A 14,691-nucleotide genomic window follows, 5' to 3' on the forward strand; every position below is an offset into this window, starting at 1 on the left:
TGAGAGGGGTCTCTAATGATGATGAAGAGAGTGTTACCGGGGTAGGAGGGGTCTCTGATGGTGTTGGAAGAGAGTGTTACTGGGGTGGGAGGGATCTCTGATGATGATGAAGAGTGTGTTACAGGATGGGAGCGACCTCTGATGATGATGAAGTGAGTGTTACCAGGTTAGGAGGGGTCTCTGATGATGGTGAATGGAGTGTTACCGGGGAGCGAGGGGTCTCTGATGATGATGAAGAGAGTATTACTGAGATGGGAGGGATCTCTGATGATGCTGAAGAGAGTGTTACCGGGGAGTGAGGAGTCTCTGATGATGATTAAGACAGTGTTACCGGGTGAGAGGGGTCTCTAATGATGATGAAGAGAGTGTTACCGGGGTAGGAGGGGTCTCTGATGGTGTTGGAAGAGAGTGTTACCGGGGTGTGAGGGGTCTCTGATGAGGATAATGAAGAGTGTGTTACTGGGGTATGAGGAGTCTCTGATGATGATTAAGACAGTGTTATCAGGTGCGAGGGGTCTCTGATGATGATGAAGAGAGTGTTACCGGGGTGTGAGGAGTCTCTGATGATGATGAAGAGAGAGTTTCTGGGTTGGGAAGCATGTCTGATGTTAGATGAGAGTGTTTCCGGGTTAGGAGGAGACTCTGATGGTATTGGAAGAGATTGTTACCAGGGTGGGAGGGATCTCTGAAGATGATGAAGAGAGTGTTACCGGGTGGGAGGGGTCTCTGATGATGAAGAAGACAGTGTTACCGGGGTAGGAGGGGTCTCTGATGATGATGAAGTGAGTGTTACCGGGGTGTGAGTAGTCTCTGATGATGATGAAGACAGTGTTACTGGGTGGGAGGTGTTTCTGATGATGATGATGATGATGAGAGTGTTACCAGGGTGGGAGGGATCTCTGAAGATGATGAAGAGAGTGTTACCAGGTTTGGAGGGGTCTCTGATGATGATGAAAAGAGTGTTACCCAGGTAGGAGGGGTCTCTGATGGTGTTGGAAGAGAATGTTACCACGGTGGGAGGTGTCACTGATGATGATGATGATGTGAATGTTTCCGGGGAGGGAGGGCTCTCTGATGATGATGAAGAGAGTGTTACCGGGGTGTGAGGAGTCTCTGATGATGATGAAGACAGTGTTACCGGTTGGGAGGTGTCTCTGATGATGATGATGATGAGAGTGTTACCGGGGTAGGAGGGGTGTCTGATGATGATGAAGAGCGTGTTACCAGGGTGTGAGTGGAATCTGATGATGATGAAGACAGTGTTACAGGAGTATGGGGGGGGGTCTCTGACGATGATGAAGAGAGTGTTACTGGGGTGGGAGGGTTCTCTGATGATGATGAAGACAGTGTTACAGGGGTATGGGGGGGTCTCTGATGATGATGAAGTGTGTCACCGGAGTGAGAGGGATCTCTGATGGTGTTGGAGAGAGTATTACCGGGGTGTGAGGAGTCTCTGATGATGATTTAGACAGTGTTACTGGGTGAGAGGGGTCTCTAATGATGATCAAGAGAGTGTTACCAGGTTGGGAGGGGTCTCTGATGATGATAAAGAGAGAGTTTCTGGGTTGGGAGGCGTGTCTGATGTTAGATGAGACTGTTTCCGGGTTAGGAGGAGACTCTGATGGTGTTGGAAGAGATTGTTACCGGGGTGTGAAGGGTCTCTTGCGATGATGAAGAACGTGTTGCCCGAATAGGAGGGGTCTCTGATGGTGATGGAAGAGAGTGTTACCGGGATGGGCGGGGTCTCTGATGATATTGGAAGAGCGTGTTACCAGGGTGAGAGGGGTCTCTGATGATGATCATGAAGAGAGTGTTACCGGGGTGGAAGGGGTCTCTGACGATGATGAAGAGAGTGTTACCACGGTGAGTGGGATCTCTGATGATGATGAAGAGTGATACCGGGTGGGAGGGGTCTCTGATGAAGAAGAGAGTGTTACCAGGTTGGGAGGGGTCTCTGATGATGATGAAGACAGTGTTACCAGGGAAAGAGGGGTCTCTGATGGTGTTGGAAGAAAATGTTACTGGTGTGGGAGGGGTCTCTGATGATGATGATGAAGAGAGTGTTACTGGGATGGGAGGGATCTCTGATGATGCTGAAGAGTGTTACCACATTGTGAGGTGTCTCTGATGATGATGAAGAGAGTGTTACCGGGGTAGGAGGTGTCTCTGATGGTGTTGGAAGAAAATGTTACTGGTGTGGGAGGGGTCTCTGATGATGATGATGAAGAGAGTGTTACTGGGGAGTGAGGGGTCTCTGATGACATTGAAGAGAGTGTTACCGGGGTGGGAGAGGTCTCTGATGATGATGAAGTGAGTGTTACCGGAGTGGGAGGCGTCTCTGATGATGATGAAGAGAGTGTTACCGGGGTAGGAGGGGTCTCTGATGGTGTTGGAAGAGAATGTTACTGGTCTGTGACGGGTCTCTGATGATGACGAAGAGAGTGTTACCGGGATGGGAGGGATTTCTGATGATGCCTCCCACTGCTCCAGTATTAGAATTATTTGCAAGGAACTGTTCCCAGTCCACTTTGGCCAGTTTCTGCTTTATTTTAATAAAATATGCCTTTCCCCCCCTATCCAAAACACCTTTTGCAAGCCATCTTTTCACTTGTCCTTAAGTATTCTGAACCATGTTGTTTTCACTATCACGAAAATGTTCCCCCAATGCTACATCAAACACTTTGACAAAGGGTCAGTTAGACTTGTACGTCAGCTCTTTTCTCTCCTTACAGATGCTGCCAGACCTGCTGAGATTTTCCAGCATTTTCTCTTTTGGTTTCAGATTCCAGCATCCGCAGTAATTTGCTTTTACTCATCCAGCTTCTTTCCCCAGAATCAGTTCCAGCACTATGCTGTCCTATGTTGCACCTGCGATAGGGTTAGGGTTAGGGCTAGGAACCCTCCAACCACAAGGGATGCCGCCTAGGAACCCTTCAACCACAAGGGATGAACTCAGATTTCTCCAGTTTCCTCATTTCCCCTCCCCCCACCTTGTCTCAGTCCCAATTCTCGAACTCGGCACCACCTTCCTGCAATCTTCTTCCTGACCTCTCTGCCCCCACCCCGGCCTATCACGCTCACCTTAACCTCCTTCCACCTATCGCATTTCCAACACCCCTCCCCCAAGTCCCTCCTCCCTACCTTTTATCTTAGCCTGCTGGACACACGTTCCTCATTCCTGAAGAAGGGCTCATGCCCGAAATGTCGATTCTCCTGCTCCTTGGATGCTGCCTGACCTGCTGCGCTTTTCCAGCAACACACTTTCAGCTCTGATCTCCAGCATATGCAGTCCTCACTTTCTCCACAAAAAAACCCCTCCTGGATTACATTCCAAGAAATCCACCCAGTCTAAACTCTTTCACTTGGTACTTCTGCCTGCAGACTGTCATAAATGCTTAGCCTTAATTTGCACTGATGTGCTCGGGTCCTCCATAATTGAGGATGGAGATATTTATATCGTCTTCTCCTCCAGGGAGTTGTTTAATTGTCTGCCTCTATTCACGACCAGACACAGCAAATTGTAGAGCTTAGGTCTGAACTGTTGGTTGCGAAATCACTTGGCCCTATCTATCATTGTGTGCAATTCTGGTCTCCCTCCTATCAGAAGGATGTTGTGAAACTTGAAAGGGTTCAGAAAACATTTACAAAGTTGTTGCCAGGATTGCAGGGTTTGAGCTACAGGGAAAGGCTGAATAGGCTGGGACTGTTTTCCCTGGAGTGTTGGAGGCTGAGGCATGCTCTTTTAAAATCATGAGGGACGTGGAAAGAGTGAATAGACAAGGTCTTTTCCCCAGGGTGTGTGGGTCCAGAACTAGAGGACATAGGTTTAGGGTGAAAGCGGAAAGACTTAAAGGGGATACAAGGGGCAACTTTTTCCCACAGAGGGTATTGCGTGTATGGAATGAGCTGCCAGAGGAAGTAGTGGAGGCTGATACAATGACATTCAAATGACATCTGGATGGGTATATGAACAGGAAGGGTTTAGAGGGATATGGGCCAAGTACTGGCAAATGGGACTAGATTAGATTAGGATATCTGGTTGGCATGGGTGAGTTAGACTGAAGGGTCAGTTTCCATGATGTATACCTCAGAGTCATAGAAATGTACAGCATGGAAATAGACCCTTCGGTTCAACCCATCTGTGCCAACCAGATATCCCAACCCAATCTAGTCCCACCTGCCAGCACCCGGCCCATACCCCTCCAAACCTTTCCTATTCATATACCCATCCAAATGCCTTTTAAATGTTGCAATTGTACCAGCCTCCACCATTTCCTCTGATAGCTCATTTCATACACGTACCACCTTTGGTGTGAAAACGTTGCCCTGTAGGTCTCTTTTATATCTTTCCCTTCTCACCCTAAACCTTTGCCCTCTCGTTCTGAACTCCCCGACCCCAGGGAAAAGACTTTGTCTATTTATCCAATCCATGCCCCTCATAATTTTGTAATCCTATATAAGGTCACCCCTCAGCCTCCGACGCTACAGGCAAAACAGCCCCAGCCTGTTCAGCCTCTCCCTGTAGCTCATATCCTCCAACCCTGGCAATATCCTTGTGAATCTTTTCTGAACCCTTTCAAGTTTCATAACATATTTCCGATATGAAGGAAAGCAGAATTGTACACAACAGTGGCCTAATCTCTATGACTATCTGCTGTTTAGCAAATAACTGTATTTTGTCACTTCATTATGCTGACACATCATTTGTAGGTGTGCCCAGTGTTGCTCCATTGAACCTCTTAATTGTTCGATCTCTTGGCTTGATGAGTATGCTGGGCCATGCAATTACAGATTGCCTTAGGGCACAATTTGATTGATGGCCAACAGCACCTCATGGATGCCCAGAATTGAGTTGCAAGATCTGTCAGAAATCTATTGCATTTAGCAATGTGATAATGCTGTGCAATAGGATGAAAGATATTCTCAATGTGGTGTTGCAACTTTGTCTCCACAAGGATTGTAGAATGATCATTGTTAGGATGAAGTCAAGTACATTTTTTTCCAAGTTGTTCATTCCTTCTCACTTGTGCAGACCCAGGCAGGAGGAAGCTATGTGCCTTAGGGTCAGCTCAGTAAGTGGTGTTGATGCCAAGCCACTCTTGGTGGTTAACATTGAAATGTCCCACAGCCTCCCTGACATTACAAGTGCTGGGCATCGCTTTTCCAATTAATTTTCTTCCCGTGGGCCCCACATTTCTGGTTGGTGCTTTATTCTCTCCCTGACTCTCTGAGTACTCACCCTTGTCTCCTCTATGGCCTCCCGTTGATCACCCGAGCGCTCGCGACTTTAATTTTAGCGCCAAGACCAACCGTCAGATCCCGTCTCCATGGCAACTCCCGCCACGAACCGGCGGCGGGTATTTAAGGCGCGGCCGGTAACGCCCGTTCCCCAGAGACGGCCCCGTGCGGGAGACAGAGAGATTTAAAAAGTAGAGATTAAATTAAACAAAGAGGGTGGGGCCTGGGGAAAGGCGGCGTGTGGCCGCCAGAAAAAGACAAATTTTGAAGCAAAACGTATCCCCGAGCGGGAACGGGGCTGGAGAGGCTGGGGCTGGAGTTTGGGGGCTAACCCCCTGAAAAATCCCCCAAAACGAGTACTCTCTGCGGTCAGACACGGGAAACAAATCCCCATTTCAGCGACTCTTGACTGCAATAAAACAGGACACTGCCAGGAGAAAGGTCATAAATATCTGAGAAAGGAACCAGGAACTGCCTTGAAGCCGTTAAACTTTTCAGGGGCAGGTCCGCAGTGGGACACCCTTCTCAAAGACAAAGCCGAGGGGCTGAATGGCCTCGTGGTTGCTATAGTCCTGTATGACTTGAGTGGGAGGGAAAATACTGAAACTGTTGGGAAGTTGAGAAATTCACTGAATTGATTCTGCTTTAATGTGACAACCTGGAGGGAAGAAGAAACTTGTGATAACTAGTTTTAATATTATTGTGGGATATAGGTGAATTAATGTTATTTCTGCAAGTTATAAGTTCTGATACAGAGTAAATGAATTCACATTAGTCTGTGATTGTTTTCTCAGCTCGGAGCTGAGTTAGCAAAAATGGGAACTACATAGAGGAAGTACGTTAGCATGAGACGTGATTACAGAACAATGGTAGAAATACAGGCACTAGATCAAATGCTGTGAAAAGAGGCCTTTATAAACAGTAGGTTTCCCACTTGTACAGAGACACATGAACAAACCCCAATTAAAAGGGCTTAGTGATAAGATGCTGTGAGGGGCAGCGCAGATGGAGGGAGTAGATAATGGTAAGCAAAGGATGGGATGATGTCAAACAACCTTATGGGAGCCAGAGATAGGCATTTGTCACGGACAAGGCCGGATAAACAGAAGTTGTGGGATCAGTCTTAAGGAAATGAGTGACGTAAGCGGAGGAGGGGGCAAACAATGAAATAAGAAAAAATATGGGGATTCAAACTGTATAAATTTTGAGAGTTTGTTGGATTTGATGTGTATTTGTCATTGCCTTACCTGGCATTAGACATTGCACCCACTTGCAAGTGTACAAATAAATGACACTGTTTTAGATTTTTGGTCTCAGACTGAAATTATTGAAGTAAGTGAGCTTTTGTTTCTCACCTTATCTACATTGAAGTGACCATAACTTGAGTGAATATTTCAAAGGCTTCTATTGATATAGAGGCTCATCATGTGACCCCAATAATGCTGTAGTTAACTGAACTTAGGGCAGTTTTTAAAAACTCAACAAGAGATCCCGCCCACTTACTTGAACAGTCTGATCCTCCAGTTTAATGATGAATCACCTTTTTTTACAAAAGCTTGGTTTTACTGCAACTCGTGGAGTTTAGTACTCTGATTTGAAATAATATTTCTCCAACAATTGTGTTGGTGACTAAAAACTGGCCACAAGCAAAAACAAAAGGCTGGGGAGACAGGACCTTTTCTCATCCTGGGATGTGATACTATTCTGTCCTAGCTATATTTAGAAAATCTGGAGTTCAAAGTTTGTGAGAAGATTTGTAGGTCGGGTGCTTGTTGTTGTTCTGGTTCTGTTCGCCGAGCTGGGAATTTGTATTGCAGACGTTTCGTCCCCTGTCTAGGTGACATCATCAGTGCTTGGGAGCCTCCTGTGAAGCGCTTCTGTGATGTTTCCTCTGGCATTTTGTAGTGGTTTGTCTCTGCTGCTTCCGGTTGTCAGTTACAGCTGTCCGTTGCAGTGGTCGGTATATTGGGTCCAGGTTGATGTGCTTATTGATTGAATCTGTGGATGAGTGCCATGCCTCTAGGAATTCCCTGGCTGTTCTCTGTTTGGCTTGTCCTATAAATAGCTGGAAATGTGTTGCTGGAAAAGCGCAAAGGGTCAGGCAGCATCCAGGGAACAGGAGAATCGACGTTTCGGGCATAAGCCCTTCTTCAGGAATGGGGAAAGTTTGTCCAGCAGGCTAAGATAAAAGGTAGGGAGGAGGGACTTGGGAGAGGGGCGTCGGAAATGTGATAGGTGGAAAGAGGTCAAGGTGAGGGTGATAGGTCAGACTGGGGTGGGGGCGGAGAGGTCGGGAAGAAGATCTCAGGTTAGGAAGGCGGTGCTGAATTTGATGGATTTGACTGAGACAGGCTGGGGGGAGGGGAAATGAGGAAACTGGTGAAATCCGAGTTCATCCCTTGTGGTTGGAGGGTTCCTAGCTGGAAGATGAGGCGTTCTTCCTCCAACCGTCGTTTTGTTGTGGTCTGACGATGGAGGAGTCCAAAGACCTGCATATCCTTGGTGGAGTGGGAGGGGGAATTGAAATGTTGAGCTACAGGGTGGTTGGGTTGGTTGGTCCGGGTGTCCCAGAGGTGTTCTCTGAAACGCTCCGCAAGTAGCCGGCCTGTCTCCCCAATATAGAGGAGGCCACATCGGGTGCAGAGGATGCAATAGATGATATGTGTGGAGGTGCAGGTGAATCTGTGGTGGATATGGAAGTTTCCTTTGGGGCCTTGGAGGGAGGTGAGGGGGGAGGTGTGGGCGCAAGTCTTGCACCTCCTGCGGTTGCAGGGGAAGGTGCCGGGAGTGGAGGTTGGGTTGGTGGGGGGTGTGGATCTGACGAGGGAGTCACGGAGGGAGTGGTCTTTACGGAATGCTGATAGGGGAGGGGAGGGAAATATATCCTTGGTGGTGGGGTCCGTTTGGAGGTAGCGGAGATGACGGCGGATGATGCGCTGTACATGGAGATTGGTGGGGTGGTAGGTGAGGACCAGTGGGGTTCTGTTCTGGTGGCGGTTGGAGGGGCGGGGTTCAAGGGCGGAGGAGCGGGAAGTGGAAGAGATGCGGTGGAGGGCATCGTCGACCACGTCGGGGGGGAAATTGCGGTCCTTGAAGAAGGAGGCCATCTGGGTTGTGCGTTTTTGGAACTGGTCCTCCTGGGAGCAGATGCGGCGGAGTCGAAGGAATTGGGAGAATGGGATGGCGTTTTTACAGGGGGCAGGATGGGAGGAGGTGTAGTCCAGGTAGCTGTGGGAGTCGGTCGGTTTGTAGTAGATGTCCGTGTTGATTCGGTCGCCTGAGATGGAAATAGAAAGGTCGAGGAAGTGGAGGGAGGAATCTGAGACTGTCCAGGTGAATTTGAGGTCGGGGTGGAAGGTGTTGGTGAAGTGGATGAACTGTTCAACTTCCTCGTGGGAGCACGAGGCGGCGCCGATACAGTCATCGATGTAGCGGAGGAAAAGGTGGGGGGTGGGGCCAGTGTAGTTGCGGAAGATGGATTGTTCCACATATCCTACGAAGAGGCAGGCATAGCTGGGGCCCATGCGGGTGCCCATGGCTACTCCTTTCGTTTGGAGGAAGTGGGAGGATTGGAAGGAGAAGTTGTTCAGGGTGAGGACCAGTTCAGTCAGTCGAAGGAGGGTGTCAGTGGAAGGGTACTGGTAGGTACGGCGGGAAAGAAAGAAGCGGAGGGCTTTGAGTCCTTCGTGATGGGGGATGGAGGTGTACAGGGACTGGATGTCCATGGTGAAAATAAGGCGTTGGGGACCGGGGAAGCGAAAATCATGGAGCAGGTGGAGGGCATGGGTGGTGTCCCGAACGTAGGTGGGGAGTTCTTGGACTAAGGGGGACAGGACCGTGTTGAGGTATGCAGAGATGAGTTCGGTGGGGCAGGAGCAGGCGGAGACAATGGGTCGGCCGGGGCAGTCAGGTTTGTGGATTTTGGGCAGGAGGTAGAAGCGGGAGGTGCGGGGTTGTGGGACTATGAGGTTGGAGGCGGTGGATGGGAGATCACCCGAGGTGATAAGGTTATGGACGGTCTGGGAGATGATGGTTTGGTGGTGGGGGTTGGGGTCCTGGTCAAGGGGGCAGTAGGAGGAGGTATCTGCGAGCTGGCGTTTGGCCAACGAGGAAGTTGAACAGTTCATCCACTTCACCAACACCTTCCACCCCGACCTCAAATTCACCTGGACAGTCTCAGATTCCTCCCTCCCCTTCCTCGACCTTTCTATTTCCATCTCAGGCGACCGAATCAACACGGACATCTACTACAAACCGACCGACTCCCACAGCTACCTGGACTACACCTCCTCCCATCCTGCCCCCTGTAAAAACGCCAACCCATTCTCCCAATTCCTTCGACTCCGCCGCATCTGCTCCCAGGAGGACCAGTTCCAAAAACGCACAATCCAGATGGCCTCCTTCTTCAAGGACCGCAATTTCCCCCCCGACGTGGTCGACGATGCCCTCCACCGCATCTCTTCCACTTCCCGCTCCTCCGCCCTTGAACCCCGCCCCTCCAACCGCCACCAGGACAGAACCCCACTGGTCCTCACCTACCACCCCACCAATCTCCATGTACAGCGCATCATCCGCCGTCATTTCTGCTACCTCCAAACAGGCCCCACCACCAAGGATATATTTCCCTCCCCTCCCCTATCAGCATTCCGTAAAGACCACTCCCTCCGTGACTCCCTCGTCAGATCCACACCCCCCACCAACCCAACCTCCACTCCCGGCACCTTCCCCTGCAACCGCAGGAGGTGCAAGACTTGCGCCCACACCTCCCCCCTCACCTCCCTCCAAGGCCCCAAAGGAAACTTCCATATCCGCCACAGATTCACCTGCACCTCCACACATATCATCTATTGCATCCTCTGCACCCGATGTGGCCTCCTCTATATTGGGGAGACAGGCCGGCTACTTGCGGAGCGTTTCAGAGAACACCTCTGGGACACCCGGACCAACCAACCCAACCACCCTGTAGCTCAACATTTCAATTCCCCCTCCCACTCCACCAAGGATATGCAGGTCTTTGGACTCCTCCATCGTCAGACCACAACAAAACGACGGTTGGAGGAAGAAAGCCTCATCTTCCGGCTAGGAACCCTCCAACCACAAGGGATGAACTCGGATTTCACCAGTTTCCTCATTTCCCCTCCCCCCAGCCTGTCTCAGTCAAATCCATCAAATTCAGCACTGCCTTTCTAACCTGAGATCTTCTTCCCGACCTCTCCGCCCCCACCCCAGTCTGACCTATCACCCTCACCTTGACCTCTTTCCACCTATCACATTTCCGACGCCCCTCTCCCAAGTCCCTCCTCCCTACCTTTTATCTTAGCCTGCTGGACAAACTTTCCCCATTCCTGAAGAAGGGCTTATGCCCGAAACGTCGATTCTCCTGTTCCCTGGATGCTGCCTGACCTGCTGCGCTTTTCCAGCAACACATTTCCAGCTCTGATCTCCAGCATCTGCAGACCTCACTTTCTCCTCAAAGATTGTCCTATAAATAGTAGTGTTGTCCCAGTCGAACTCATGTTGCTTGTCATCTGCGTGTGTGGCTACTAAGGACAGCTGGTCGTGTCGTTTTGTGGCTAGTTGGTGTTCTTGGATGCGGATCGTTAGCTGTCTTCCTGTTTGTCCTATGTAGTGTTTTGTGTAGTCCTTGCATGGGATTTTGTACACTGGGGTTTTAAAGTGAGCTACATAAGGTAATGTTTGCCAATTCAATCTTGTTCCAACATCACAAATGTTTGAATGTTATAGTGGCAGCTAGACTGATTGATTGATTAAAAATCAGACAACACTAGGTTTATAGCCCAACAGGCTTATTAGTAGTTGCAGCTTTTAGATGCTTCTCTTTCATCATGTAATTGTGGATTGGATTCATAAGACAATTTATTGGAAAAGATTAGTGTCATGCATCTGAAAAGATACATTGAACAAACTTAGATTCCTGTGAAGTCTTTCACTTTTAGAATAAATTGCAGGATTTGGTTCATTAGTCTAGGTGGAATTTAGACATTAATCTAGCTCAAGGTTTTTGTCTGGGGACACTAGTTCAAACATGACCATGGCAGCTGGTGGAAATTGAAAGTTAATCCTCATAATATCCTGAACACTTCATTTTTTTCCCAGCACCCATGGTGTGTGTGTGCGCAGGTGTGAGACACAGTGAAAGACACAAAGTGCACGAATCTTTATTCAATTTCCACCACCAGGAAGATAGGAAAACACCCGGGTGGCCAGTGACAAACACTGCCCTTCACATCAAGGGACAGTGAACACTTCATTTTTAAGTGAAAAATCCATCTGGTTCACCAATGACCCTTTTTAAAAGAGGGCATGGCTTTATTTATTTAACCCCCACATTACCGCTTAACTGCAGTAGTGCTTATTTTTCCCCAGCACCCATGGTGTGTGTGTGCAGGTGTGAGACACAGTGAGAGACACAAAGTGCACAAATCTTTATTCAATTTCCACCACCAGGAAGGTAGGAAAACACCTGGGTGGCCAGTGACAAGCAGTGCCCTTCACATCAAAGGGCAATGCTGTGTGATCAAACAGTGAAGGGAGGGTGTGGCTTTATTTGGTCTGGTCTGTGTGTTCCACAGCAATGTGGTTGACTGTCCTCTGACATGGATTAACGATTCATGCAACACAAGTGTAAGGGGAGATAGGAAAAAAAATCTTAAATGCTGACCTTGCCAGCAACATTCTGTGGATAAGGTTCCACAGATTCCAGCTTGGGAGTAGGCAGTAACAAACTAAGGGGACAGCATAAAAAAGGCTGACCACCCAATACTGCATAGAAGAAACAAAGATGTCACAAGTGTCTTGGTTGAGATGTGCTTCAATGTATAGGGGAAAATGGCATTTCTACCACTTGTATGAAAAGCAGTCTCTCTCTCTCTCATCTGACCCCCAGTGGATACTGGTTTTAAGGTGGTGTTTGCAATGCATTCTCTCGTGATTCAGACCCATTGCAGGCATCAATGTAACAAGACTTGAGGACAGAAATGCATTCAAAAGTCTAAGCAATAGACAAGGATGGTGGCCACTCTAGCCATCCCAATAAGACTACCAAAATATCTCTAGAAGGATTTCTTCCAATACAGTGATTGTTTTAGTTGTAACAATGCTGGAAATCATCATAGTGTAGTCTTTCTTGAATTTGTTTCTCCTCATCTTTCAAAAACACCAGAACAAATGGATGACATAGGACTGAGTTTTTACCTTCTCCAATGTCTGAATAACTAGAGGAATGGGAATGAAAAATTATGTAGATACCAATAAAGTAGAATTGATCGCATACACATTTAGCCCTTATTAAAATTCATTCATGGGCTGTAGATGTCATTGGCCAGGCTAGCATTTATTACCCACCCTTAACTGCCCTCTGGAAAATTGTCAAATCACTTTGCTATGGGTCTGGTGTCAGTTTATGAATTGACAATTATGGGTTGCAAGAGTAGTGGTGCTGGAAAAGCACAGCAGGTCAGGCAACATCCGAGGAGCAGGAAAGTCAACGTTTCGGGGCAAAAGCCCTTCAGGGAATTATGGGTTGCTTTGCCATCTTTGCATATTGCCCACAAAGACCTCTGGTTGACAAAGGGACACTGCTCATGTTCAGCTGGTTTGTGACTAATGCAACATGTTCCTCCATAATCCCCTTTGAGTCTGAATCAAAGCCACTTCAAAGGTTTTGTCTCATATACATCTTCAGATAAGTGGAATATGACAACTGGGGATACCCTCTGAAATGGTTCTGGTAAAATGTTTGGGTAACTCCTTTTTTGTTTTGGATACCCAAGTGGTCTGTGAATTACGCTCTGACCTGCAATGCTTAATACAAATGCTGGAAAAGTCTGTACTGCATCATTTGAATTTGAAGTGCAAATAGCATTTGAAGTGCATGCTATAACAGTTTATCTAGTCCTGGATGGTGTTGCATATCAACTGTTGGAGTGTACTTCTTCTCTGAAGCATAGAGTTCCATTGAGACGTGGCTTCAAATGGACAGGGCCTGGGAAATAAATAGGAGAAAGTGAGGTCTGCAGATGCTGGAGATCAGAGCTGGAAATGTGTTGCTGGAAAGGCGCAGCAGGTCAGGCAGCATCCAGGGAACGGGAGAATCGACGTTTCGGGCATAAGCCCTTCTTCAGGAAGAAGGGCTTATGCCCGAAACGTCGATTCTCCTGTTCCCTGGATGCTGCCTGACCTGCTGCACCTTTCCAGCAACACATTTCCAGCTGGGAAATAAATATTCAAGGCTACACGTGCTATCGTAAGGACAGACTGACGGGCAGAGGGGGTGGGATGGCCATGTTGGTAAGGGATGATATTCAGTCCCTTGCGAGGGGGGACCTAGAATCAGGGGATGTAAAGTCAGTGTGGATAGAGCTGAGAAATACTAAGGGTAAAAAGACTCTCTTGGGAGTTATCTACAGGTCCCCAAACAGTAGTCTGGACGTCGGATGTAAGTTAAATCAGGAGCTGAATTTGGCCTGTCGCGAAGATGTTACTACAGTTGTTATGGGGGATTTCAACATGCAGGTAGACTGGGAGAATCAGGATGGTATTGGACCTCAAGAAAGAGACTTTGTGGATTGCCTCAGAGATGGATTCTTAGAACAGCTGGTGCTGGAGCCTACCAGGGAGAAAGCAATTCTGGATCTGGTTTGTGCAACGAACCAGAATTGGTCAAGGACTCAAAGTGAAGGAGCCATTGGGAAGTAGTGACCATAATACAATAATCTTCAATCTGCAATTTGAGAGGGAGAGGGTACAATTGGAAGTGACAGTACTTCTGTTGAATATAGGGAACTATGGAGCTATGAGGGAGGAGCTGGCCAAAGTTCAATGGTGCAATACCTTTAGCAGGGATGACCGTGGAGGAACAATGGTGGATATTTCTGTGTATAATACAGAAGTTGCAGGATCAGTTCATTCCAAAAAGGAAGAAAGATCCTAGGAGGAGGCATAGGTGGCCATGGCTGACGAGGGAAGTTAAGAAACATATAAAGTTAAAAGAGAAAAAGTATAACATAGCAAAGATAAGTGGGAAAACGGAGGATTGGGAAGCTTTTACAGAACAACAGAAGATTACTAAGAAGGAAATATGCAGAGAAAAAATGAGGTACGAAGGTAAACTGGCCAATAATATAAAGGAGGATAGTAAAAATGGTTAAGACTAAAATTGGGCCCTTGAAGACAAACAGGGGAATATATTACAGGGAACAAAGAAATGGCAGAAGAATTGAATTGGTACTTCAGATCACAAGCAATCTCCCTGAGGTTACAGTGGCTGAAGGACCTGAACTTAAGGGAATTTATATTTGCCAGGAATTGGTGTTGTAGAGACTGTTAGGTCTGAAGGTTGATAAGCCCCTTGGGCCTAATGGTCTACATCCCAGGGTAGTGAAGGAGGTGGCTCTAGAAATCATGGATGCATTGGTGATTATTTTCCAATGT

This window comes from Chiloscyllium plagiosum, unplaced genomic scaffold (assembly GCF_037043375.1).
Source record: "Chiloscyllium plagiosum isolate Xiang-an unplaced genomic scaffold, Cpla_swu_hap1 HiC_scaffold_1, whole genome shotgun sequence".
In the NCBI taxonomy this organism is placed as follows: domain Eukaryota; kingdom Metazoa; phylum Chordata; class Chondrichthyes; order Orectolobiformes; family Hemiscylliidae; genus Chiloscyllium; species Chiloscyllium plagiosum.